We start from the raw sequence: 27,550 nt of genomic DNA, 5'->3' as shown, positions 1-27,550 counted from the left end.
CTGGATGTCTCTCTCAAGGCTGGTAAAAGCCCAAATGATTGCCCAATTATTACATTGAATTCCTCTGCCATGACTACATCAGAGGATTCAACCTCAATTCAGCCTCTTGCATGTCCTTGGAGGGTCTGCAGATGTCTGTTCTGGATGTTGAGGGGGATCCTTGGCTGATTTATTTCAGAGGGACCAAGGGGAATTCCACAGATTCTTGTTTGGAAGGAAATTCTGACTACATTAATTGAATGCTTGTAGGGTCTGAACCTCCTAGGGTGTTGGCAGACATCCCTCAAAAAAAGAAACAAAGAGGCATATTTCCCCTGCTCCTAAAGATCCCCAATGTGAATGGCACGATTTTACAAAGGGGTTGTTTACACACTCCCTAAGGAGTTGCTGTACCTGCTCCCTCTTGGTCGTCTACCCCACTCAAGAGTCCCAGAGAGCAGGACTCCTCTGATGAGGAATTGGATTTGGGGGGGGGGGTCTTTGGCATATTCCTCTCAGATCCTTTCTCCCTTAGATTATGGCTCTGAGGAGGAAGACTCTATCAGCCCTGACTCTCCCTTTGAAGAACTCTGCTTTGGGGATACTTTTTCTTGTATAATGGAATTTTTAAATGGGCTGTTCTCAGGTTTCTGACATCCAGAAGAGGTATTATGAGCTCTGCCAGATGGAGACTTCTAAGCCTTTTGCAGTCCCTCTTGTCTTGGCTGCTCTTTAAGATACCTTTTCAGCTGTTTCTTTGCCCTGGCTTCTCAGTGTCCTGTCCCTAAGTAACCTTAGAGATTTTACAAGGTACCTGATGAGTATAAGCTTCTCTTCAAATGTCCTTCTGCTGGATGTATCTTTTCTGACAAACGCTCTAAATATTTGCCTTCTACTAAACTACTTCCTTCTGACAAGCATAGTAGAGGGTATATACTGCTGCCACTTGGCCTTTCAAGCTATTAATTACCAGACCCATATGACCAGATATGTTTTAGCTCTCCTTTCTCAGGTTTTCCATAATATCTCAGACCTTCCTGATTTTGAAGGGAAGGCCCTCTGCCCTGTCTTTACTGGGCACTACTTTTCAAGTAGCCCACCACTCAAGAGCAGCTTCATTTCTTCACAGAATTACTTCAGGGCCTTTTGGCACAGGGCACCATTCACCTCTGTTCCATTCCCAGGATGGGAAGGGGTTTTATTCTAGAATGTTTTTGGTTCCCAGGAAGTTATGCACCTGAAGAACCATTCTGGACCTTTCTCTGCTCCATATTTTTCTGAAGGTCTCTTCCTTTTGGATGTTATCCCTTCAGACCCTGTTTCCTCCTCTTCTTACCCAGTCTTTCCTGGTCTCCCTTGATCTCAAGGATGCTTATCTTCACATCCCAGTTGATCCCCCTTTCAGGAAGTTTTTGCATTTCTCTATCTTCTTTGCATTTTCAGTTCTCTTATTTGTCCTTTGGCCTTTCTACTACCCCAAGGATTTTCACCAAATACCTCGCTCCTGTGATTGCTTTTTGCAGGACGAGAGGGTTTCAAATCTTTCCTTATCTGGATGACCTGCTCACTCAGGCTTCCTTCCCAAGACCTTGCTTCAGCACATCCACTTTACTGTTTTTCCTCTTACAAAGCCTGGGGTTTACAATACACTTCAGAAATTGGTTCTGTATCCTTCTCAAGATCATGTGTTTCTCAGTTACAGGTTCCAGACCATCCCTATGCTGGCTCCCCTGTCTTCTACCATTTCTCTTTTTCTATTCACATTTTTTTCAATCCCTTCTTCCTTGGGTTTCAGTTACAGACAGGGAATTTTTCAGGGTGCAAGGATTCACAGCCAACCATCATTCCTGTACTATCTCTTTCATATGAGAAAACTACAGTGGTTCCTGAAGTCAGTATGGCTCCAACACTGTCATTCACTAGATGTTCTAGTCCCCTCTTCTTCCATGCCTTAAGCTTGTGCTTCAGTGGTGGATTCATCAGCTGTCTCTTAATCTGGGACTTCCTTTTCAGGCCTCTATCAGGAACTTTTCTTGGATGCCTCAGATATGGGATAGGGAGCCTCTTTCAAGGTCCAGGGTCTCTGGCCACCTCATCGGAGGTCAGATCACATCAACATCAAGGAAATGAGAGCTCTCCTTTTCACACTTCAGACCTTTCATTCCCTCGTTCTTTCAGGGCCTCTCAAAATGTTCATGGATAATACTAGAGTGATGTGGTGCATCAACAAGCAAGGAGGACACAGTTCTACCTTCTTTCAGACTAGCTCTTCATGTTTGGAATCTATCTGTCCTGCTGTATCAAGTGACTCTTCAGGCTGTATGCATTCCTTCAGAGCAAAATATAGTGGCAAACTCTCTGAGCAGGTTCAAAACATGGCTCTCAAATGGATGCTTCACAGAGATGTGTTTCTGGATGTTGTTCATCAGTGGGGTGTTCCTCAGGTAGATCTTTTTGCCTCCCCTTTGAACAGACAATTTCCTCTTTTTTTTTTTGCACCAGAGTCCAAAGTCCTCCAGCTTGGAAGGCGGACGCCCTACCTTTTTTTTGGAAGGGGGGGTGTTTTTTTGTCTTCCCTCCCTTTTCTCTGATTCCAAGGGTCCTTCTCAAGATTTATTTATTTATTTACATTTGTTTACCAGGAAATTCCAGGTGGACACAGGTCCTTTTTCAGAGGCCCAGGGAGAAAAGCTCCACAGAACAATAAATGAGCAGCACAGTACATGAAGAACAATCGAATATACATACAATAGCAAATAATACATACTGCAACAAACATTAGATATACATACAATATGAAGCATAGTAATGAACAGATATACCAATATCTAGCTAGAGGCTAGAAATAACAGTAAGATGTATATACAGATTGTACTAAGCTCAAATGGATAATGTTCTAAACTAATAAACCTAAATCTTCTATACAAATATTGCACTAAACTAAAGCAGATATAAAGCAGATGCTCCACATGAAGGTGAAACAAGCTAGAAGGGCTAATGGGATGGAAGGCGAAGACAGAGGAGAAAAGAGGAGACTGAGTAAGTATACGTGGTAGTGAGAGGAAGCTAGGTGCAAGTCAGTTGGATATGTATTTAGAGTTGAGATGAAGCGAGGTAGTCAAGCATGTTAGAACAGGTCTGAGAGAGTGAGTGAGGAGGAAAGGGAAAAGTAAAGGGCAAGCCAGAGACTGCAGAGAAAGGAATGCAATGATCAGATAGTGTGAGGCAGGGTGGCTAGGGGAGGGGAGAGGAAGAGGAGGTAAAAAAGAGGGTTACTAGTTGGGAATGGTACATGGGCATAACCAGAGACTTTTTAAGTGAGTTTTTATTTCAGTCTTGAAGTGATTGCAAGAAGGTAGTGTGGTTATGGAGGGGGGGAGATTGTTCTATAATCTGGAAATGATGCAGGAGAATAATGCTTCTCCTGCTGAGTTCTTGGGTTTGGTCACTAGAAAAGTAGATTTTTGCTGCTGGAGCATAGTTGTCTAGTGGAGCAGTAGGGCTGGAGAAGATTTTGAAGGGATGGGACTTTGAGGATAGTTTACTAACTTGTGGGTGAGAGAGAGTCGATTCAGGTGAAGAAGTTGAGAGAGTTCAAGACAGTCAAGTTCTCTAAATGATATACAGTGGTGGCTGCAATAAGATGCACCAGTGGCAAACTTAGCAATTTTGTTGTAGCAAGCCTTGAGCTTGTTTAGGTCTGTTTGTCTAAGGTAGGTAAGTGTAGGAGAGGCGTAGAGTAAAGTGGAGATTATGTGGGAATTGGCAGCAGAAATTCTGGCTGTCTTGGTGAGGAATTTTGTTTCTGTACAATGCACCTAGTTTTTTGTGAACCTTTTTTTATGGTAAGAGAAATGTGTGTGTCAAATCTGAAATTATCAGTCTCGACACCAAGTAGTTTGGCGTGTTCTGTTGAGGAAATGACAGTATTGTCTTTGGCAATATTAAAGTGGGGGATGATTGTGTTAGCTTTAGTGGGTTGGAAGATAAGGAGTTTAGTCTTGCTCGGGTTGAGAAATAACTGGCCATTAGATAGCCAGCTCTCTACAGATGAAAAGGCCTCCTGTGTGATCTTGTGAAGTTCAGGTATAGTTAAGGCTAAGCAGATGAGGGTGGAGTCATCTGCATACTGTATAAGAGAAGCATGCTTGGTGGCTGTGAATAGATCATTGGTGAAGAGTAAGAATAGTGGGGGACCAAGGATAGAGCCTTGGGGAACACCAAGTGTTACAGGAAGTCGAGGAGATAGGTCACTATGCCAGACAACTGATTGCTGGTGGCCAGTTAGATAGCTGTGAAACCAATCAGTAGCTGATTGAGAAAAGGATAGGTTGGTGAGAACAGAGATTAGTAGTTTGTGCGAGACCATGTCAAAAGCCTTGGATAGATCCAGAAATGTAGCAGAGGAGAACAGGCCATTATTTTTATGATGAAGGATAGTGTTAGTGAAAGAGAGCAAGATGGTAGTAATGCTGTGGTATGACCTGAAGCCATTCTGGGTGCTGGAGAGGAGGTTATTAGCTAAGAGGTAGTCGAGAATGGATGCATTTCTGAAGTATCTTGGAAAGTGGAAAAAGGATGGCTATGGTGTGGTAACTGGAAAGATAGAGCAGAACTCCCACAAAAATCTTGTTAGTGACTTTCTTTTGGCCCAGACAGCATTGGATCCTCCTCCTTCTGCACCTAGCCAGAGGCAATCCCAACTAGGTACCTCACAGGGTGGACTTCACACAAAACAAGGGGTCTCTGATCCATTCTCACTTGTCCACTCTTCAACTTTCTGTGGAGATCCCTCTGCTTCTTGTGTGAATTGCTTCATGCTGGGTTAGCGTGTTCTTCTGTTAAAGCTCACCTCTCAGCTATTTGTTTGTCTGCCATTAACTCCTCCTCTGTCCTCCAAGTTTGAGGTCATGCAATTTCTTAAAGCCATCCTTCATATCAGTTCCCCCAGGATGCCTATTCCACCTTCCTGGGACCTTAATTTTGTACATGAAAAATTGACTCTGGCTCCTTTTGGGCTTGCAGTTTCAGCTTTCTTACATTGCACATGGAAGACTGTTCTTCTTTTGGTCCTTACTTCAGCTAAGACAGTATCTGAACTCCAGGCTCTTATGTTCCTCCTTTTTTCATTTTTTATAGGGACATGGTGTCTCATCATAATAATCCTTTTATACCCAAGGGGTTTAAGGAATTGTCTCTTAATTACTCTATTAATCTGCCCTCCTTTTTCCTTCTCAACAGTCTGTGAGTGAGAAGGTTCTTCACACCTTGGATTTGCATAGACAGCTTAGATATTATTATATAAGACTGAGGCCATTCGTGGTCTGAGATGCTTTTTATTTCCTTTCATCCCAGATCTCTAGGTTTGGCTGTTTCTAAGCAAACCATTTGCTCACGGATCTCTAAGGCCATTTCCTTTTGTTGTTCGTTTTCATGAGAAAAGCCCTTCTGCCTCTGTAAAGGCTCATTATGTCAGGGCCATGGCTTCCCCTGGTGCTTTTTTTCAAAGGATTGGATACTAGTTCCATCTATGAGGCTGCTACTTGGACCTCTATTCATACCTTTATTAAGCATTACAAACTGGACGTTGTTTCCAGAACAAGAGCTGGCTTTTTTAGCGCTATCCTGCATGGGTTTCTTGAGGGCTCTTCTGGGAACTTCCTCCTCCAGAGTTTCCTCTTGAGATTTTGTTCTCTCGCTTTAGTAAAGAATACTGCAGCGGTGGTATAGAAGAACATAGTACAGTTGTGTAAAATCTTACCGTAACAGTAGATGTCCTTTTTTTCACTGTTGAAGTATTTGCTCCCTTCCTCCTCCCCCTTCTGCTTTGCTGTTTTCCTTCTGTCTTTCTGGCCTAGGATTTTTTTTCCTTTTTTCTCTTTCTGGATGCACATGTTCCTCTTAATTCCTAGGACTGTTGTTCCTCCTGGGGCGATTCATTTCTGAGGTACGTACCTTTATGCCAAGAGTGGGCAGCACACACATGACGTACGAGGACTATAAAATCTAAGGCTTTAGTATGCTATCCAGATGTTGGGCTACCCTTGGCAGGGAATCCTTTTAGTAAAGAGCACTGCAACAGTGAACAGGACATCTGCTATGGTATGAATTTACACAACTGTACTTCCTCTCCTCTTTTGCATTTTTTTTATTTCATTCCTTAGCACCAGTGATCCTTATCTTACTTGATTTAACCTTTATTACTGTGTCTTCTCTGTACGTGTGACATAGTTAAAAAAAATCTATTCCTGCGAATTTTCAATGAAAGTAGCTCTTAGTAACTCATTAATCCTTATGGGAATAAATCAACATTTCTTCATTTGCATTATCAATGAATCTAGCCCATAATAACGATGTAGTCCACACTGGCATAAAACTAATGATATGTGCACACTTCTTGAACAAAGTAAAGATGCCATATGTTGTGTTTCTCATATATTATACAGTCTGCAATCATCTGCTATACTTTATTAAAGTTTTTACATTTCTTGCAGGAAATGGAAAAAATATGTAGTTTGGAACTTTTCTTCCCATGATTCCTCTGAAAATCATCATTCAGCTCCACCATTTTGTGGAAAACTGCAAATATGTAAAGATTTCGGGGAGGGGGCTGGGACTTTAATAATCACTTTGTCACTTCCTTGAGAAAAAGGCAAAAAGAGCTTTTGAGTTAAAAATGTAGTATGGAATAGTGAGGACAAATCCCTCGTATATAAAAAGACTAAATAAGTTCATTGGATTGGACTGTCAGCATTTTATGATTTGGAACTGCACTCTCAAAATCCATGTTTGAATTTCTTTAATTTGGCATGTCATGAATTATACCTTAGAAACATGGATAACTAGTATAACTAGCAAATCAAGCTATAATAAAGTTGTTTTATAATGTTGCAGGACAGAAAAAAAACTAGTTTCTGGAAAGTCTGCTTTATATTATTCAGAAATACCAATAACTGTAGTGTTACAATGACTTACGCACTTATAACATTGTTTAAGGTGTTTAGAAAAAAAAACTAACAACTGAAAGATAAAAAGTGTAATATCCTGACAGATGTTGCATTTAGCATTGAATCATGTAAGGTAGGTATGTGGAAAATTCATAAAATTCTGGGTGATAGTATTTCTGTTTGTTTAACCTTCCAGCTGGCTATATTTGTCTATATATTTTGATCAAGTTTTCTCTAAAAATGATTTATGTCAACCAGGTTATGCCGAGGGATCAGTAATACAGATATGATTTCCATCACTTACTTGGATTGTATACTTAAGTAAACAGTAATGTGTGTCAAACAACCTGGAATATCAAGTGGGAAATTCATACTTCTCAAAGTAGGTTCTGACTTGTATTAAAATGTTCAGATTTTCCACCTGGTGCAACCACATTTATGCTTTATTATGGCTTGCTTGAGCTATCCAGATCAACCTACAATCAAATAGTGGGATAGAAGGGTGTTTCACACAGGGGGTTATGACTATTCTGCACAGGCAAAAATAGTAATTTAAAATAAGGACCACTAGCTTTCTTCCAAAAGCTATAGGCACAGCATAATGCAACTAACCTATAATTTATGGTGAACACCAAAAACATTTTAGACCTTTTTGGATAACACACTAATATGAAGGCATAGACCCTAGAAAAAGTACAGTTTCATCTACAAACATCAAAGTCTGATCTTGTTGACTTCACCTCTGTCTTATGAGCTATGATCATTTGTAACAAATTCCTCAGCTTTATTCTAGAACTGCCTGTGGTAAATAGACTCATAGATAGTGTATATTATGTTAAGGGCCATTATGTCAGTGGTCTAGACTTGTGCAGGAATATGTCAAACAATGTATAGAGAATTCAAAGGGAAGGACTAAGTGCAGATGTTTTAATTTTTTTTTTCAAAAGCAGAAATGCAGACTGTAAGTGCAGTGTCTACATTGTCTTCTTTCTGTATACAGCCATAATGCCAACAATATGAGGAAGAAACAAAAACGGAAAAGTCAAGCTCAGCATACTAGTATCTGATGTGCAAGTTAAGGATGACAGAAACAGTTTATTCAGATGAGTGTTACGCAGTATGAGAGAAAAACAAGGTATCTAAGTTTCAAAGCTTCAGGTAAATATCCCTTTATGTGACTTCTTAGGGATGAAAAAAGCTTCAGGTTCTCTGTCTCTCTCTGTCTTAAAATGATAAAAAATTAAATAGTGAAGGTTAATGACATATGTGGTAGATATCTGTTACACATCTGCACATCTGATGTCAGATTATAGGGAAGCCCAGCAAAATACCACAGATTTGTACAACTTTCTTATTCCTAAAAATTATGCATATTGATCAGTTTTATACATTTTAACCAAAAAAGAGAGTAAACTAATATTAATCTGTAGTCACACAGTAGAAAAAAGGAACTGCAAAATAAAGTAAAAGAAATATGTGGTCTGGTGATCTAAGTTTGATCAGTGTCTCAAACATCTAAGGCACTGACAGGAAAGGATGGTCATTCCCATCCAAGATGAGGGTTCTCATTTGCATAGAGAGTGAGGTCGATCCCTGGCAGAGGCCTGTGGGCATGCAGGGAGTATTATCCATTAAAGAGAATATGTGGAGTACATTGGTGGAGGAGATGTGCAGGCAGGATGATGGCTGCATGTGGGACATGGCAACAACTAGGATGGAAAGTAAAAGCTCCCAGGTTGTAGTATAACACTGCACCAGGGTCCTTGATCTTCCATCCAAGGTAGGTCTGGTAGACCTTGTGAATAAGGAAAGAAACTGGTGGCTGCTAATAGTCAGCTGAAAAGAGTCAAAATCGAACTTAAAAAAAAGTGAATAAGCTACATAAACTAAGCAAGCTGTAACTTGAATGTAAAAGGGGAAACAAATACTTGCTACACACATGTGAAACACAAATGTACAATATATCATATATTGTCACATACTTCCAACCAAATACTGTCAAAAGTCAACAAAAATTGTTCAGTGTTAGTCATTTCATCGGTATTTAGGAAACCCATGTGACTAAGCATTCTAACAACTAAACAGTACTGTAGCATATGGCTAAGATCTGTTCTCAGATAGTTTTATTAGCACATAAAGACTTTGTTATTGTAACAGAGTCCAAAGCTGATAAAAAACTGCTGTGATTTCATGCTAACATTATAATGATTTGTTTGCACACTTAACTGACCATATCCTCACAGCTGCCTTTAAGAAGAAAAAAAAAACTTGCTGCAACAAACAGAACAATAACAGGAAATACATCTGGAAAGTGGAAAATGCTTGTATTTAGCTTAAATATAGAAAGGTGGCTCAGATGTCAAAAGTGTATCCGAAAAAGCTTATTAAATACTATGAACTATACTCTGACAACATTTCATTTTGGCAGTAGTACTGGTTAGGTAGCAAGCTTTGTTGGTGGTTATAGTTCACAATGTTGTTATTCTTCACTTTGTGGCCTCTACCAACAAAAAAATATTCTTATGTTTGAGTTAACTGTATACCAGTCTTGCAAGCTCTGATTTTCAGCACTTTATGTTGTTGTTTTGGATACTTTTTACAAACACAACATGTTTTAAAAGCTTGCTTAAATGCTACTCTGTGCACAAGCACATGGCATTTGTTTGAATTTTAAAGTGATTTACACAAACTTACTTGAATGGCTCAGTTACCTTTCTCTAATGTCTTTGCCACATTTCTACAAACATCTACTACCAGTAACATAAACAGAACGCAAGGAATTTAAAATGGAAGCTGTAGGCTCTTACCTCTGCTTCTCTCACAAAAGCATCATTTGTCACTTAATGAAGCATGATGTCTGACTATCACAGAAAAGACAAGTGCGCTTAAATTGTTACTCCACGAACTGCTTAATGAATAATTCCCACGTAATAGATCAGGGTTTAGCATTGCACAGTCAGTGTTCACTAGAGTTGCATATAGAAGGGCTTTTCTTGAAAGGGAGACTTAGAGGAAACCTAGTCAAGTGAAAGAGAGTTTATCTAATGCATCCATAGTAATATGACTGTACCATTAATATATAAATATATATATATATATATATATATATATATATATATATATATATATATATAGTTCTACCTGACATAATCGAAACCCCAGAACACCGACAACACAATCACCGACACCACATAATCGACAGTGCAGAAACACAAAACCTCACATGCCCGACAACGAAATAACTGACGGTACACAAACACGAAACCGCATACACTGCACACACCACAATAACAACAATCAACAAACAAAACACATCCCCTGTCCAAAAACCACACACACAACACAAGCACACCAAAATCCCTACAAACCCACACTAAACCTCACATACACAACTATCTACAACCCTAACCCAAACCCTAACCCTAAGGTCCATCACTATCGCATACTCAGCTGACCCGCGCCCTAACCCTAACTCACTTAACCCGCCCCAACCCAAAGACTATCACTACCGCACACTTACCTAACCCACGCCCTAACCCTAACTCACTTAACCCGCCCCTAACCCAAACACTATCACTACCGCACACTTACCTAACCCACTCCCTAACCCTAACTCACTTAACCCGCCCCTAACCCAAAGACTATCACTGCCACACACTTACCTAACCCGTGCACTGACCCTAACTCACTTAACCCACCTCTATCCCCACAGACCGTCAATATCCACACTTACCTTACTTGCACCCTAACGTCCGTCACTACTGCATACTTACACAGCCTTTTCCCATGTCGGCATCCTCGGCGTCAGTGTTTTAATCCGTCGCGTCAGTCTTCTGCATTGTCGATCTTCTGGCGCTCGCGATTCGCTTGTCGGTGATCTGGAGTGTCGACTATCTCAGGTAGAACCATATATATATATATATATATATATATATATATATATATATATATATATATATATATATATATATATATATAGATATTATGTGTGTGTGGTTTACTATCAAAATATTGAAGTGGATTCGGTTGAATCCACGTTGATGAAGTCTGGAGGTCGAATGGTGACAATGTCGAACTCTGACATGGTCGAAGTACAAATCTCGCCCCTATCTCGACCAGTGTTAATGCTTGTCCTGAGCTTGAATTATTTATATATAGATATATATATATATATAGGTTTACATTGTTGAATTACATCCCAAATTCAAGCTTACAACAAGCATTAACACTGGTCGAGATAGGGGCGAGATTTGTACTTCGACCATGTCAGAGTTCGACATTGTCACCATTCGACCTCCAGACTTCATCAACGTGGATTCAACCGAATCCACTTCAATATTTTGATAGTAAACCACACACATATATATCTATATATATATATATATATATATATATATATATATATAGTTCTACCTGAGATAGTCGACACTCCAGAATATATATATATAGGGCGCACCATTATAACTAATTGTGGCTAATTATCTGTACACATATGTGGCCCACATATCCGACTGACCAGTTCTCCTACCTGGTTAATAAATAAAAATAGTAATTTCCCTTTCACCATCAGAAGTAGCCTCGAGGTAGTACCCTTCCACTATTCTTAGTTAAATATGAAGATTCTGCTACCAATTCCACTTGAAATACTTCATACCCATAACAGGCAGTTCAAAGTATTATCTGGCTTGTGCACTGCAGGATTGCAACAATATACTTATAGTACCTGTGGAATAGCTATGACCTTGAGTAAGGTTTTAAACTTCCTGTGGTGGATATTCTTAGCTCAGACCTTAATGTAAACTTCCACAAACTGCAGTTTCTATGGACGAGTACAAAAAGAGAACAATAAGCAATTAAAAGAACAATGAAAACTGCATGCAAGATGTTTGTTGACTTCCAAAAAGAGAACACTGCTTATATTGTCGGGTGCCAGCTGTATAAAGGGTGACTATGGTATTCCAGTCATTCCCTACACATCAGGTGCCAGCTGTATCAGAGAGTGAACATGGTATTCCCAGCATTGCCCATGCATCAGGTGTCAATTGCATTAAAGGATGACCATGGTATTCCCAGCATTCTTTACATATCAGATAGCAGTATCAAAGGGTGACCGTGGTGCTCCCAGCATTTTCTACATGTCAAGTGCCAGCTGTATTAAAGGATGACCATTGTATTACTGAGATTCCCTACACATCAGATGACAGCTATATTAAAGACAGCTGTATTAAAGGGTGCCCATGGTATTCACAGCACTCCGTGCACAGTTTTGTATTATGCCAAGAAACTTTCTTAGACTGATATTAGTTTACTTATTTTATTATTTTCTGGCAATTTAGCAAGCCATGATTTTTCAGATTATTTTTTTTTTTAGTTGTGACAGATCCATACCTGAAAGTTTAATGACATGCCTAGTAACACTCTTCATAGGTTGAATTTGTTGAGTGCTGGAGTAGAGTGTGGCTCCTCTGCAACACTGGATAAATTGGGTGATTAGTGAATGTTAGTGTTACAATGAGTTTAATTTGCAGCCTCAGATCTTAGTCTGTTATCTTCAAGTTTGTCTTCCACAGATAACCAGGGTCATATGCCCTGTTACCTGACCAATAATCAGTCAAGCATTTGACATTTTGTGAATTGGTTGCAGTTGATAATAAATGGTTCAAAGCAAAAGTCCAAGGGTAGTTGAAGCTTTTTTTTTTCAAGAGCATTTATAAATCAGTAACATATCCCAGCTACACAAACCTCTATCCAGTGTTAATTTCAGTTTTTCCAGTCTTTCTTGAATACCAGTTCTTGGTGAAAATCTGTCTTAGGGAAATTCCATTGTATCTTTTCCAGTTTCCTAATCACGGTCAAGGTACAGAGTCAGGAGAATGAAGCAAACTTGATATGAGGTCTGAACTTGTCTTGTAATTGTGTGAAAGATGTTGTACATCATTAAGTACATTCCCTGATTACTGCACTCTCATTTGGCATAAAAAGATTAGCAACTGTCATATAATTCCCCTAGATCTTTGATATCATCAGCCACTTGTAAAATTTCAGTGCCTCTCCTTAGGCAGCATCATTAAAGAGCACCCTTCCACCCAGGATGGACACATACATTCCTCCTTGCAGCTCTGTCAGCCGCCTGAGTTGAAAGTCGAGCATGTGATACCTGGGCTGAAGTTAGGCATCTATCTATATGTGCCTCCAGAGCAGCCAATAAACAATTTAAATAATGTTGCAAAATGTTTCTCTTCCAGGTTTATTACTAAGCTTAGTTTCATATCATCAGAAAATTTGCTCCCACATATTCAGTCAGATAAGGGAAACCTGTCATAAATGCATTTAACAACTCAATGTCCAGAAAAGAACCCTGGAGCACACCCCCCCCCCCCCCACACACACACACACATTGCGCAGCTCTGAAAATAAATTATTCTATATTTAAAACCTATGTATTCTGAAATTCAGCCAGTATTTGTATGAATCATTATTTAGAATCCCTTATTCTAGAACAGAGAAATGTGGGATAGAATCAAAACCTTTAAATATGTCCAGACATATGACATCCCCTGGTAGATTTTCATTATGTATGCAAATCATATTGCTATAAAAAAATCAGTAAGCTGGCTACATGAGATCTACCAGTAGTAATGCCATATGGCTTAAGATCATAGCCTGGATACAAATCTGATTACAATGGTATACGTAGTATTTTCTCAAACCTCTTTCCTATATTGCAGTTAAGGCTAACAAGCCTTTAGGCTTACTTCTGATTTGACTTGATATAGCAGTTGTTTTTCTCCAGACGTTGGTAACTTAGCAGTGTAATAGTAATTTCTGATATAAATATTTAAGATGTGCATAGACAGATTGTCATGTTGATATAGGAGCTGTTTTTTTGCTGAATCTAATATAATTCTGTTTAGTGCCTTGTATAACATTTCTTCTGAGCTCAATGGGCAAAATGTTGGTTATCTAACAAGAAATATATATTATTTATAAATAATGTATTATTTATATCTTATCTACAGATAGTATATAGATAATATATATTATCTATATCCTTCTCAAGGAAAACATAAGTTTTACATAGTAATTCTGCTATGCTTCATTTATCACACATACTGGTATTATAATCTTCATTAACATCTATGTGATTTGGAATGTTATGCCTGTAGTAGCCTACACATATTGTTACATTCCAAAGCATTTTCTAGAAAATCATTTTAAAACATAACACAAAAAAAGTAAATATTTTGTGAACAATAAAAGGTATTAAAATGGTGCAGACAGTAATGATATTCATTCATTCAGTACAGTCACAGTCTGCATATCAATGCTATAATATATTACTATGAATACAAAACCAGAAGGATATGTTTATCTAAAGTTTCAAAAACAAATTGTCATATCTTGGAACTGTATAACCTAGATGTATTTTGTCAACTTACTTTTGTTAGCTGGACATGGGCTTTCACGTAGCAGCAAAAGGTTCCTTTTTATGTGCATGCTTACGGAGGTATTTACAGAAATATGAAGAAGTGCGTTTATGTATATAATTAACAATATAAATAACCTGAATTTTTTCCTAAGATATGCAATTTAGAGTGCCAATATCTGCAACAGTTTTCTTCAACATCATCTAAAGTTTCAGGTGATGCCATGCAGTAGTTTGTAAGTAACTACTGAAATCTTGCATATAGTATACTGTAATTGCACATTGACAATGTACTTTTCTTTTTCCACACAAACCTTAATAAAATGCATGTCTTTCAGTTATGAAGATATAGGTTCATAGGTTCATACTAGGCTATCTGCCCAAGGGCATTTATAAGCCTAGCCCATAGTTACGTGGCTTTCGCCACCCCTTTAGTTTGAATAAAACTATGCCTATTATTTTGCTGTGCCTCTGTCAAGCAGTGACACTGAAGTAATCCCTGGGGGTATATCTGCGATCTCCCATCCATTGGTCAAGATTCCTCTTGAACAAGGCCAGCGAGGTGCTCTGCCTCACATGTACCGGGATTTTGTTCCACAGCATAGGGAGTCTCTGGGTGATGAATCTGTCCCTCCAGCACGTTCTATTAATAACCGTGTCAAGGTTTAAGTCTCCCGCCCTTGTGGTTCTGAGGGATCTAGATTTTTTGAGGTGAAGCATATTCATCAAATCTGGGTTTGACATGGCCTTATATGTCAGGCACAGGTCACCTCTGAGCAAGCGGTATGAGACTGAATAGAGCTGGAGTTCTTTCAGTCGAGCAGCATAAGACATATTTTTGAGACCCTTTATCCTTTTGGTGAGGAACTTTTGGGGCCTTTCCAGCTGCTGCAGGTGTCTGGTCAGATACATTCCGAATGGGGCATTGTACTCAATCATAGGTCTAATGAGTGATGAGTACAGGGGGACAATGACCTCCCTTGATCTAGATGTGAATCCCTTCATGATCAGGTGGGCAATGTAGAAGGTTTTCCTGACTACTTTAGCAACATGAGTGTCAAACGAAAGGCTAGTGTCAACCTGGGTCCCCAGGTCCCTGATAACTTCTTCTGTGCTCAGTGGATTGCCACCTATATGGTAGCTAGGGGTAACCTTGTTTTTCCCGAAAGGTATGTCTATGCATTTCTTGGCGTTTAACTTTAGGCCATGGCTCTGGCACCAGTTATCCATTTCTGTGAGGCCCTTCTGAAGGATATCTGTGTCAAAAGTGTTTTCGACTATGGCGCCCAGTTTGCAGTCATCAGCAAACTTTGTCAGCCATAACCCTCCTGTGTTTGCTTGTACTTCAGAAAAGTAGATGCCGAACAAGAGTGGACCCAGGACTGAGCCCTGTGGGACACCACTTGTGACAGGCTTAGAGTCTGACATGGCTCCAGCAACTCTGACCCTGTGGGTTCTGTCACTTAGCCAGTTTGCAACCCATCTTGTGATGTATGGGTTTACATTCAAGCTGATGAGTTTTTCGATGATACCTGAGTGGGGTATTTTGTCGAAGGCCTTTGCCAGGTCGAGGTAGGCTGTATGGACTGCCTTTCCCTCATCAATGGCCTTGGTGACTGTTTCGAAAAAGTCAACCAAGATTAAAAGGCATGATCTGCCTTTGACAAAGCCAAACTCTGGTATAGATATCTCTCCTTTTGGGGGGGAGGGGGGGGGGAGTTTGCACTGAACCTGTCAGCCAGTATGTTGGCAATGTGTGTAGGTTCAGTAATCTTCACATCATTTTGAAGTAATTCTGAGCATATCTGGGAGTTTCCTCCTAGGTTTCTAACATAGCTAAAGAAGGCCTTATGATTGTCTTTTGAGTCCTTGGCGATTTTTCTCTCAAAATTTGCCTTGGATGATTTTATGAGAGCTCTTAGTTTTTTACTTATATTGATCAAAGGTGTCTTACCCTTCAAGGATTTTGCTCTATCTTGTAGTAGCTTCCTCCTTTTGTTGTAGAGCTTGTTTATGGCTGGGGTCCACCAGACTGGACGCTTGCCTTTGGTACAAAGAGTCTTAGTTTTGTTTGGGATTGCCTGATCCATGCAGTCCTATAGGTGCTGGTAGAAGGCATTTGTAAGTGATTCAGCGGTTTGAGTAATGTTTACCACTGGCTCAGGGGCCTTAAAGGAGACCACACTAGTTTTAGAAGTGTGAAGTCGGCTTTTGAGAAGTTTTTCACTGTGGTCTTTTTATTTCAGGTGGGGGGAATGAGGACCTCCAGCGAGATTAGTTTATGATCTGATCTCACCAGTGAGGGGTATACTTCCGATGTTGAACATTGTGATCCCATGTTTGTGATGATGAGATCAAGTATGTTTTCTCCTCTTGTGGGGATGGTGACTAGTTGTTCCATGGCATTTGAGTTTATGAACTCCAGGAACCTTTGGGCTAGAGTGTTTGGGCTTGAGTAGTGTTCCCAGTCTATATTAGGGTAGTTGAAGTCACCTAGTATGATGGTGTTTGGAGATACATTTATCCCCTCCAGTGTTTTCAGGAAGGCCATGAAAATATCAATAATGAGGAGGAAATCGGCCACTAATTTCTCCATAGCAGAACATCCCAGATTAACAATCTCAGTATCATTTTGTTAACTACACTATGCACTTTCTAATATTGCCTCTTAATTTGTGACTCACTTAGTTAAGGATGACAGACCCATAAAATTGTCTGAATGCCATAAGTAGGTATGGGTGTTAACTGGAAGAATACAAAAGGCGCTATAGGCTTGATTGAGCTAAGAGTGATATTTTATTTATCCTCTCAGTACAACCTCTTATATGATTAATAAAAAAAAAAAGTATGCACTATGCATAATGCTAAGCTGGTTTCCTATTTATTTTTGCTTAGCTGTATTTCTTAACTCAGAAGATGTCTCACTTTCTTATTTCTCTCTCTGTTATGGAAGGAGATGTTAAAAAGAATTGCCGGTAACAATGTTTCTTTTTAACTGACACTTGGATTGTTTTCTCGTACTACTCTGTGCTTACATTACCTGAAACATTTCCCTTATAACATGTAGGAATATTATTTTCGGTGATCTTTCTCATTTTCTGGTAAAACCTTCCTAACGATCAAGAAATTGCATCCGCTTGCAGATCATGATGCCCGCCAACAATTTTTTTTGAGAACTTAAGCGTCTAAAGCCAGTAAAGCTACTATAGTGATTACACATTTCACTAATAAAACATTTTATTTTTATCCTTTGCTAATGTTTGCCAGTAGTAGAAATGACAAATATCCATAGATTGCTGTCCAGTAGTAATTGTAACAATAATAATTTCCTGATTTTTGAGTATGTACTTTTACTGAGGATCTCATATAATGCTGAATCTAACTTGATACAACCCCACTTGAGTACTTTGCACTATCATTATGAATCTCTTGAAAATGTGGCAAAACCATATTTCTGTAACTGTAAAGACATTGTAGTTTCTAGCATAAGCCCTACATTGTAATTGAAAGATTTTTTTTTAGCCTTGTTGCATTCGTTATAAAAAAAACGAATCAATGTACATTAAACAAAACTCGGTAAAGCTCTGTTATGTAACCATCATGCCATAAATTTATGCTTGTGATGTTATTAGATCCTAAAGAAAGATCACATCCTTTTCTAAAGGAAGAAAGTCTCTCTGTTCCAGCACTTCACTCAACATGCTAGAAGCAGTCCACTACTAAAAATGGACTACAACAGCATTGCACTCCAAGTTTTGGAATGCATTACATTACTATGACTGAAGAGTTCCTTGTTAGTAGTAGTACAGTGAGACAATAGGGATAACCAGGAGGGGATACAACATTTGGGATTAAAAAGAGATAATAAATCAGTAACAGCCATTCACAAAATACCTATTTAGTACTGATACACAGTGGAACTATGCAAACATTCTCTATTTTTTATATGTAAAACAATCCTGCCTTGTTTGTTTTGCTGCTGTCACATTCCAGTGATGTGGTGTTATGCTTTGGAACAACATTCTGTGTCTGCTTTTATATCTTTATCTACAGACCCAATTCCTGTAAATGCGGATAAGTATTAAACAGTACCCTGGCATGAATTTGTTATTTTTACATGGGATGCTGTGGCTACATGGTTTGAAAGTACTCATAATAAACTATTTTTGGTGTTGACATTTTAAGGAACTTAAAATGTCACTGTACTGTGTTTCATAGGGAAACAGAACTAAAGTGTTAATTTGTGTGTGTATAGTGCTCAGTTATGAATATTGTTTTTCCTGATTTTTTTTGTCTGTTTGACAGGATGATGCTAATATGTTCAACAAAATGTGGGCATTTCACTAAGCTATAGATTTAGTCTTTAAAAAGTATTTATGTTTACTTTTAGTTGACACTTTTATTTTTTTATTTTATTTCTGAATCACTTTCCTTTTAAAGGTATACAGAGTGTTGATGGTCTAAGTAAGTAACAGGCCATAAACATGCAGAAAAATGGAGCATATAACCATATTCACGCTCGTAGTGATGAGTAGCAATATCTATGTATGACTGTAACTTACAAAATAAGAAATGTGTAATTTAGACAATAAAATGACCATTAATTGAAATGGATATTATTTATTTATTTATTTATTTATTTATTTCCAGTTTGATAACCGGGGAAGTCCACCGGGCCCGAAAGCCCGTTTTCAGTGGAGGCCCGGGGAGAAAAGCTCCACGATAATACATTACACACAAAAAAAAAACAGCAGAAAAGATCTAAACTAGTACATTACACACAAAAACACACTCTGTTCTAATAGCATAATACTTTAACAATTTCCAAACAAGAATGAGGTGCAATGGGCACTATACATAAGAAAAAGATATATTAGTGCAAGTGTGAAGTTAGTAAGTAGGAAAGGAAAGCAAATTATAGATAGAGTTTGAATGCAAGAGCATGGATGCATGGGAGAAAAAGAAGAAGCAAAGAAATTAAAGGAGAGGTGTTAGAAGAGGATAGAACAGAAAACTAATGTTCAAATTGTGGTTGAGTCCAGGAGACCACCTAGAGAAAAAGGCAAAAGAGTTAAGGTGAGAGTGAGCATAGCACTTGAAGGAAGGTAAAGGGTTTAATCAGGGAGGAAGGAGGAGATAATGAAGAAGAGAGGGGAGCTAGGGAGAGAGTCAGAAGAAGGGGAACCAGGGGGGGGTGGGATAGAACTAGGATAAATTGAGATCTAGGTAGGAAGTATACAATTACATTTCCAATTTTGGAAGAGGTGAGAATGAAGAAGAGATTTAAAGTGTTCATAGCTTGTAGTGGCTCTTAGAAGGGAGGGAAGTGAGTTCCATTTTTTTGCTGTAGTATAGGAAAGTAGGAGCTGGCCAGGGGGTCGTTTGGGTTTGTAAATTGAAATAAGATTTTGGTGGCTAGATCTTAGGGGCCTTGGAGGATTGTATATGGTGAAGGTATTAGATAATGCTGGGCAAGCAGTAGGTTTAAAGATTAGTTTGTGTGCAGTAGTAAGTTGGAGGAAATTGAGTTGATTAGGGAGTTCTAACCATTGGAGACTACGGAGGCAGATGCAGTGGTGTGTAGAATGAGTGGAGTTAGTAGCGAATTTGGCAATTTTATAGTAGCAACTTTCGAGTTTTGCGGAGATAGAAGAGGAGAGATTGGATAGAAGAGGAGCACCATACAGTAGAGAAGGGAGAAGGAAGGTAGTGGCGAGGGTTTGTCTTGAAGATGGAGTAAGAAAGTTTGCATTTCTATAAAGCATACCAAGCTTCTGATGAGTTTTCTTTATGTTTAGTTGAATATGATTGTTAAATTTCAGGTGTTCATCAATGGTTACTCCAAGTAATTTAGCACTACTAACAACTTCTATTGAGGACTGGGAGAGGCTGGAAATTATGAAGGACGACTTATCAGGAGTCAGAGCTTTTGAGGGGGAGAAGAGAATGATGTGTGATTTTTTGGCATTGAGGGAGAGATGATTTTGAAGCATCCAATTTTCTATGGTTGTGAAGGCCAATTGGGTTTTGGCTTGGAGCTCGGGAAGGTTGGGTGCAGAGCAGATAATAGTGGAGTCATCTGCGTATTGGACTATTTGAGCAAGAGGAATAGAAGAGTGGAGATCATTGATAAAAATGTTAAAGGGCAAAGGCCCGAGAATAGAACCCTGAGGGACTCCGGTAGGGGTAGGTAGGAATTTTGAGGTACCAGTATTCCATTTCACAGCTTGGGATCTATCAAAGAGATAACTTCTGAACCAAGAAAGTGAGTTGTGGGAGAGGTTGAGGTTAGAGAGGTGGTTGAGAAGGAGAGTGTGGGATATAGTGTCGAAGGCCTTAGAAAGGTCAAGGAGAACAGTGGAGACAATTTTTCCAGAGTCACGGGCTTGGTTGACAGTTTCTAGGAAGGAATGAAGAGCGGTTATGGTACTGTGGCCAGGCCGAAACCCATGTTGTGTAGGAGTGAGGAGATGGTTATCGAGAAGGTAGGGCATGAGTTGCGGTGTATGCATTTTCAAGAATTTTGAGATTGGGGAAAGAATTGCTATTGGGGAAGTTAGAGATGGTGTTATTTTTGCCTCCTTTATGGAGGGGCAGAATGTGGGCAGCTCTCCAAAGTTTGGGAACATAAGATTCTTGGATGGATCTATTGATGAGAATGCTGATAGGTATGGCGATGCCATTTGCTGCGAGCTTGAGAAAGAGTGATGGAATGTTGTCAGGGGCATTGGAGCATGGTTTGAGTTTGAGAAGAAGTTGTTTGATGCTGGTGGTAGACACAGGATGTAGAATGAAAGTGGGAGGAGGGTTATGAGAGTTGGAGTGAGGGATGGGTGCAGAAGGATGCCTTGGGTTAGGGGTAGGGGTGGAAGAGGAGAAGGATTTAGTCAGTTCAGCTATTGAGCCAGTAAAAAATGAGTTAAAGAGAGTTGCTATTTCAGTGTCAGTCTTATTATTGTCTGGACAGGGATTGGATTTTGTACCTGGATGTAGGAGTGAATTGATGGAATTCCAGAATTTTTTGGGATTACTTGTGAGGGAGGACTGAAGTTTGCCGTAGTAAGATTTCTTATCTTTTATAATAAGTTTTTTAGCAAGATTACGGAGTTGCTTAAATAGCAGTAAAGAGGCTGAGTTTTTATTTTTGTTGTATAGTTTCCATGTTTTGTCCCTTTGTCGCATTAGAGTTTTAGTGTCTTTAGTTAGCCAAGGGGCAGAGTTGAACTTTATCCTTTTTTATGGGAGGGGCTTGGGAGTCTAGGATTTTAAGGAAGGTAGTATTGAAGAGTTCTAGGGCTTCATCTAGGGAAGAGTGTTTAGTGAATCCCAGTTTGTTAGTCGAAGGGTTTCTGAAAATACTGAAGGATTAAAATTAGTTAGGTTGCAGAGTAGGCATATTGTTGTTGGTGTGGGAGCTGTTGGGTTTTCGTTAATAAAGGCTGGGAGATGATCACTTAATGAGTCTGGTAAGGTACCTGAGTTGGAGATATTGTTAGGGTGGCTGACTAGAATCCAGTCCAAGATGGACCCTGGAGGGTTGGTTTTGTTAGGTCTGGTAATGTTGTTTATTAGTTGAGTAAAATTATAAAGATTGATAGACTGAAGGGAGTATTGTTATTAATATTATTCCAATCAATATTTACATCACCTAGAATGAAAGTTTCCTGTTTAATATTGTTTGAGGCCCAACAGAGAATATTCTCTAGGGTGGAGGAGTTGTCTCCAGGAGGGATATAGATGGTTATAATACAGATACTTTTGAAGTTGTTTATTTTGAGGATTCCTATGACTAGTTCTGCATTATTAAAGTTGGGAATGGTATTTTGGTATGGGGTGAGATTTAGCAGGCAGTTGTAGACTAAGGCTACACCACCACCTTTTTTGTTTTGGCGATCGGACCTGAGTGCTTGGTAGCCAGGTGGTAAAATTTCAGAGTTACTAGTTTGAGGTTTTAACCAGGTTTCTGTTACTGCTACTATGTCAGGTTCATTTGTATTTAGCCAGGCATGAAAGTTTGTTATTTTGTTATTAATACTCTGGGTATTAATGGTAATAAATGTAAGGTATTTATTATTGTGCCTATTTGTGGGGGTAGTGGGAGAGAGAATGTTAGTTGGTGTTGGCCCAGGGTTAGGATGGACATCTCCTGCGAGAGCAAGACAAGAGGATATGGTTATGAACTATATGTTTACATGAAGCAATTCAGAAGATTACCTCTAAAACATTGGTTAAGAACATCTCATAGAGACTGAAGTACACTGAGGGTAGACAGTCCACCTTCAGATAGCTTTTCCCATTTTCAAATCTCTGTCAGAAATGGATGTACCTGATAATCAATCCATCACACAGTTCATCTTGATATATGATGTGGGAGGAGCTAAGAACCTGTTCCAAAATGCCTCATCAGAAAGCATCTTTAAGGTCTGGCAGGTATTGGCAATCATTTCATAGATGCTTTCCATAACTAAATAGAATACTTTAAAGAGAGGTTCATGTGTTAGGATGTATACTTCACTTTAAAACACACAAACTTTTCATAATTGATTCGCCTGATATAAACACACCATTGGCATTGAATGGGTACTCTAAAACATAAAACAGTAATGAAAAGCACAATAGAATGGTTAAGCAAACACAGCCAAGTATACCTTGCGGCAATCCATTCAGTTATTTCCTTTTGAAAACAGTCATGCTGATAATACAGCCGGTTATGATTTCTCTTTACTTAAATATGCTGTTTGTAATGCTGTTTACTGCTGTAGTTAGGGAAAGGGTGCTATTTTGGTGTAGGTAAGTATTTAGATAGCTTATGTGTTAATAGACAGTTTTAATGTAGACATGAGACAATATATTCTGTACATCTGCACTTTTCTGGCAGATCTGTCTGGAAAATGGAAGAGAACAGTCAAACTAGCTGTGGATTAATCATGTCAGATTTTATTTATTTATTTTTTTAATTACTAGGTATTAACCTAAGCAGTCTTACACCTGTTGGTTGTTTCTTTTTGCACGTTAATGGGAATTACCTTTTTTCTCATTAGACAGGTACCCTAATACTCATGAGTCTAAGAATATTCATTACATGTTTTCAGGGTATACATAATATTTAATGTTAATAATTTCATGAAGACTGATGTCTCAACTAAAATAAATGAATCCGTTAATCTCCAGTGTGTTTACTGGGTGAATGCCAGAATTAGAGTATTAACTTATCATTGTCACACTTGAATCCTTTTTGCAGTTTTCTTTCTAAGAATGCCAATGTTAACCTTTTATTTTAACTTTAAAGGGAGCTCTATATGACAGGTGTGAGTCTGTAGCCATTACTGTGTGTTGCAATTGCAGAGCAAAATGAAGTTCAAATACACAGTAGTACCTTTAAGGCCAACCAGGGAACATATGCACTCATTTCAAACATTTTTAGAATTGGGATATAGTTGCCCTATACTTGAACAAATGTAGTTTCACTGAGTGCCCCCTTTTTTGTTTTATTTTATTTTATTTTGAATTTTGTTTTCTGGGATAGAGCATTGATTCTATTGGATCAATTTCAGCCTCAGCCCTGCGGTAAACACAATGATACATGATGATATGTACAGAGTGACTGACAGAAAATAGATATGCATTATATACAGAGTAAATATCAGTTCTGAAAGAATCACAATGAACTGTAGAGTCCAGAGCAAGGTATGTAGAGGAAAAAAAAATATTGTAATAAATGGTTAGTTTATACGACTAGAGAATTACAGATTTTATTTTTAAATGTTATTTTTAGAAATACATTTTAATTACAGATGATCCAATGCTGCTTGCTTTGTATTCCAAGGAACTGGTACAGTTTTTTTTGGGGAGGCCCTTCATCCTCAGGATTGGGATATCTTTTATGCGTTTGGGTTATGGGTTTAAGCTGGGCATAGAAAAATTGATGATCATGGATAACACATGGTTACTATCTATCAAATGTGGGAATCAGCATTTTAAATGACACTATTATGCAAGCCATTCATGGTTGCATGTAGCTTTTGGTATAGTAAAATGGATTGGTCAACCTTTATTTTCTTTGCGAGGTGTCATCCTCAGAGCTGGGATACATTTCATGGAGTTGTTATGGGTTTGAGCTGGGCAGAGAAAATTGATGATTGTATATAACATGTACATACGTTGCAGTATACCTGCTCTGCTGAGACCTGGTGAATGGAATGTTCCCTGGTTGTCATGGTAAGGTAATATCAAGTACACCTGGATTCACCTGATCAGTTGGTATGCTAATGAAGTTCCTTAGCCTTGGGGAATAGGATCTAACCTGCTGCAACTGAGTGACTGATGGTTATGCGGCACTTAATAACAAAATAAACAAACTGAAGAAATGAAGGGACAAAAAGAGAATACATTTTGTAGATACCCTTTTTTTTCACTAAAAACAAATCTCCAGAAAAAAACAAGATAAAAAACTAAATATAAAATGCCATTTAAGTAGGTATAATCCATTGTTCCATTATATTCAACCTACAATACTGAGTGTGTGTGGTGAAATACGTTCTAACTCCTTAACTTTTAGCTGCAATCCAATGCTAGCAACTAAAAATATCCATTCCTGTTTCAAACATGCCTTATTTTAACTCTGTGTCAAAAGTTGCTTCACAGAGAAGTTCATCTGACCACAGATCATTGCTTAACATTTGCTGAGATTATAGAAAAGTAATTTACAGTAAGTTCCAGAATACATTAAAAATGTGACCATCTGTAAGATAACTACCATTGTTTCTTATTCCTATATCACGCATACTGCAGTGTTCACAGTGACCTCACAAATGTAAGAAAACATGAAAAAGGGACTGCTAACACACACATCATCTTTCTAGACCAACAAAAGGCATTCAGAACTGTAAACCATAATCTTCTCCTTCAAAAATTGGTAGATGTCATTTTATAAACCTGGTATAAATTAATGTCTACACATTCAGTCGTGGATAACACATACAAAAGTAAGCATCTCATGGCAAAAGAGCTATATTATAAACAAATCTTTAATCATATAGGATCCATCTATGTGCTCATAAAGAGACTATCTCACAATGGGAATGTTACAAAGGTCAATATTCTTGTCACTACTTTTTCTCTCTATTTAATAACTACCTTTAATGAGATTTACTATGTGTTCAGATGACATAATCGTAACTAAAGAGTTCAAGCCATTACATGTACCTTCAGTAAACAGGATGTCTTCATCTAGATTTGGAACTTGGGGGTTAATATAAACTTAAAGTAAGCAGCAAAAAATTCTGCAGTTATGGCATTTCGTAGTGCTAAACGACCGTCCAAAATCCATATCTCTACCCCCTTGTTGAGGTAAGTCTTTTGATAAAGAACAGAAATAACTTGGCATATTACTAGACAACACCCTATCTCTTTATTCTCACTCTGAATATGTAACAAGTCATGTTTCAGCTAAAATCTGCATACAGTATGTCACCTAGGTCACTGCCACTAATAGGTTCATAGGTGTGTACTAGGCTAATGGCCCTGGAGCCTTTACAAACCTAGCCCATAGGATTACCCTGGCATCGTTCCACCCATTAGTTCCCAGTGCCTCTGTCAAGTACAGCCACTGGAATGATCCCGGGGTGAATTTTCTGTTTCCCATCCACTCATCAAGATTTCTCTTGAAGATGGCCAGTAAGGTACTCCGACATGTATGGGAATTCAATTTCATAGCATTGGCAGTCTCTGGGTTATGAACCTGTACCTCCAGCATGTTCTGTTGATTGTGGTAATGAGGTTGAGTTCTCTGGAGCGTGTGATGCAGAGAGTTTGGGATTTCTTTAGATGTATCATTTCTAACAGAGCTGGATCAGACATGGCTTTGTAAGTCAAGCAGAGATCGCCTCTAAATAGGCAATATGAGGCAGAGAATCATTGGAGATTGAGTCTGTCCAGATTGGACAAGGGTTTAAGGCCTAGGATCCTCTTTTTGAGGTACTTTCTCAGCCTCTCCAGTTGTTACAGGTGTCTATTGAGGGTACATGCCAAATGAGGCATTATACTCTATGATTGTCCTAATGAGGGAAGAGTAGAGGGAGACAATTACCTATTTCTTCCTGGATGCAAAACCCTTAGTAATGAGATGTGCCACATAGGACTTTCTGATCACAGTGGCAATGTGGTGGTCAAAAGAGAGGTTGCTGTCAACCTGTGTTCCCAGATCTCTTATAACGCCTTCTGAGTTCAGTGGACTACCATCAATGTGGTAATTTTTGGGAACTGAGTTTTTCCCAAAGGGGATGACAACACATTTTTTGACATTGAGCTTAAGACCATGGTTCTGACACCAGTCGGTCTCGGTGAGACCTTTCTGTAGCATGTCAACATCACTCGGGGAGTTAATAATAGCTCCCAACTTGCAATTGTCTGTGAAGTTTGTCAGCCAGAGTCCCTTTGTGTTGGCCTGGACTTCAGAGAAGTAGATACCAAACAGGAGAGGACCCAGGACCGAACCCTGTGGGACTCCACTCATGACTGGTCAGCAGTCTGACTTGAAGTCAGCTACTTTCACACTGTGAGTTCTGTGTGTGACCCAGTTTGCAACTCACCTAATTATATAGGGGTTGATGCCTAGTTTAGTGATTTTTTTCTATGATTCCTGAGTGAAGAATGGTAGCAAAGGCCTTTGCCAGATCAAGGTAGGCTGTATGATCCACCTTGCCTTCGTCCACAGCTCTTTTGACTGACTGAAAGTAGCTGAGGTTGAGCAGGCATGATCTACCCTTCACAAAACTAAACTGCGTGGGATCCAGAGTTTGGAGATACACTGTATCCTTGTTTATTATGGCCACGATAATGCACTCCATAGCTTTGCATATCAGACTCATCAGGCTAATGAGGCGATAATTCCCAGGGTTTGTAGTCGCTCCTCCTTTGTGGAGAAGGATGACTGTAGCAGTCTGCCATTCAGTAGGCTGTGATTGAACAGGGCACACAGGTGCCAGTTCACTCTGTAGTTCATGTAGAACACAGCCAGGGATATTGTCAGGTCCTATAGAAGCTGCATTCTTGGCTTGTGCAGCAGTAATACTGGGTGCCTGACAATCTACTGGTATTGTGATTGGTCCTTTGAGGGGGGAAGAAAGGGATAAAGTTGGCCTTGAATCTGTCAGCCAGTACATTGGCAATAGGGTGGGCCTGGACATCTACTGGTATT

General features: G+C 39.0%; 1 protein-coding gene across 1 annotated transcript in view; it reads right to left on the bottom strand.

Moving 5' to 3' along the window:
* Window positions 1–27,550, bottom strand: part of LOC122790119 (rho GTPase-activating protein 20-like) — an 872,483-nt gene that overhangs the window by 434,995 nt on the left and 409,938 nt on the right. The gene's annotated exons all lie outside the window — the stretch shown is intronic.

Source organism: Protopterus annectens, chromosome 15.part0, assembly GCF_019279795.1.
Source record: "Protopterus annectens isolate FY-2018-M chromosome 15.part0, PAN1.0, whole genome shotgun sequence".
In the NCBI taxonomy this organism is placed as follows: Eukaryota; Metazoa; Chordata; order Ceratodontiformes; family Protopteridae; genus Protopterus; species Protopterus annectens.
The sequence above is the reverse complement of the archived record's forward strand: the minus strand, read 5'-3'. Positions and strand labels throughout refer to the sequence as shown.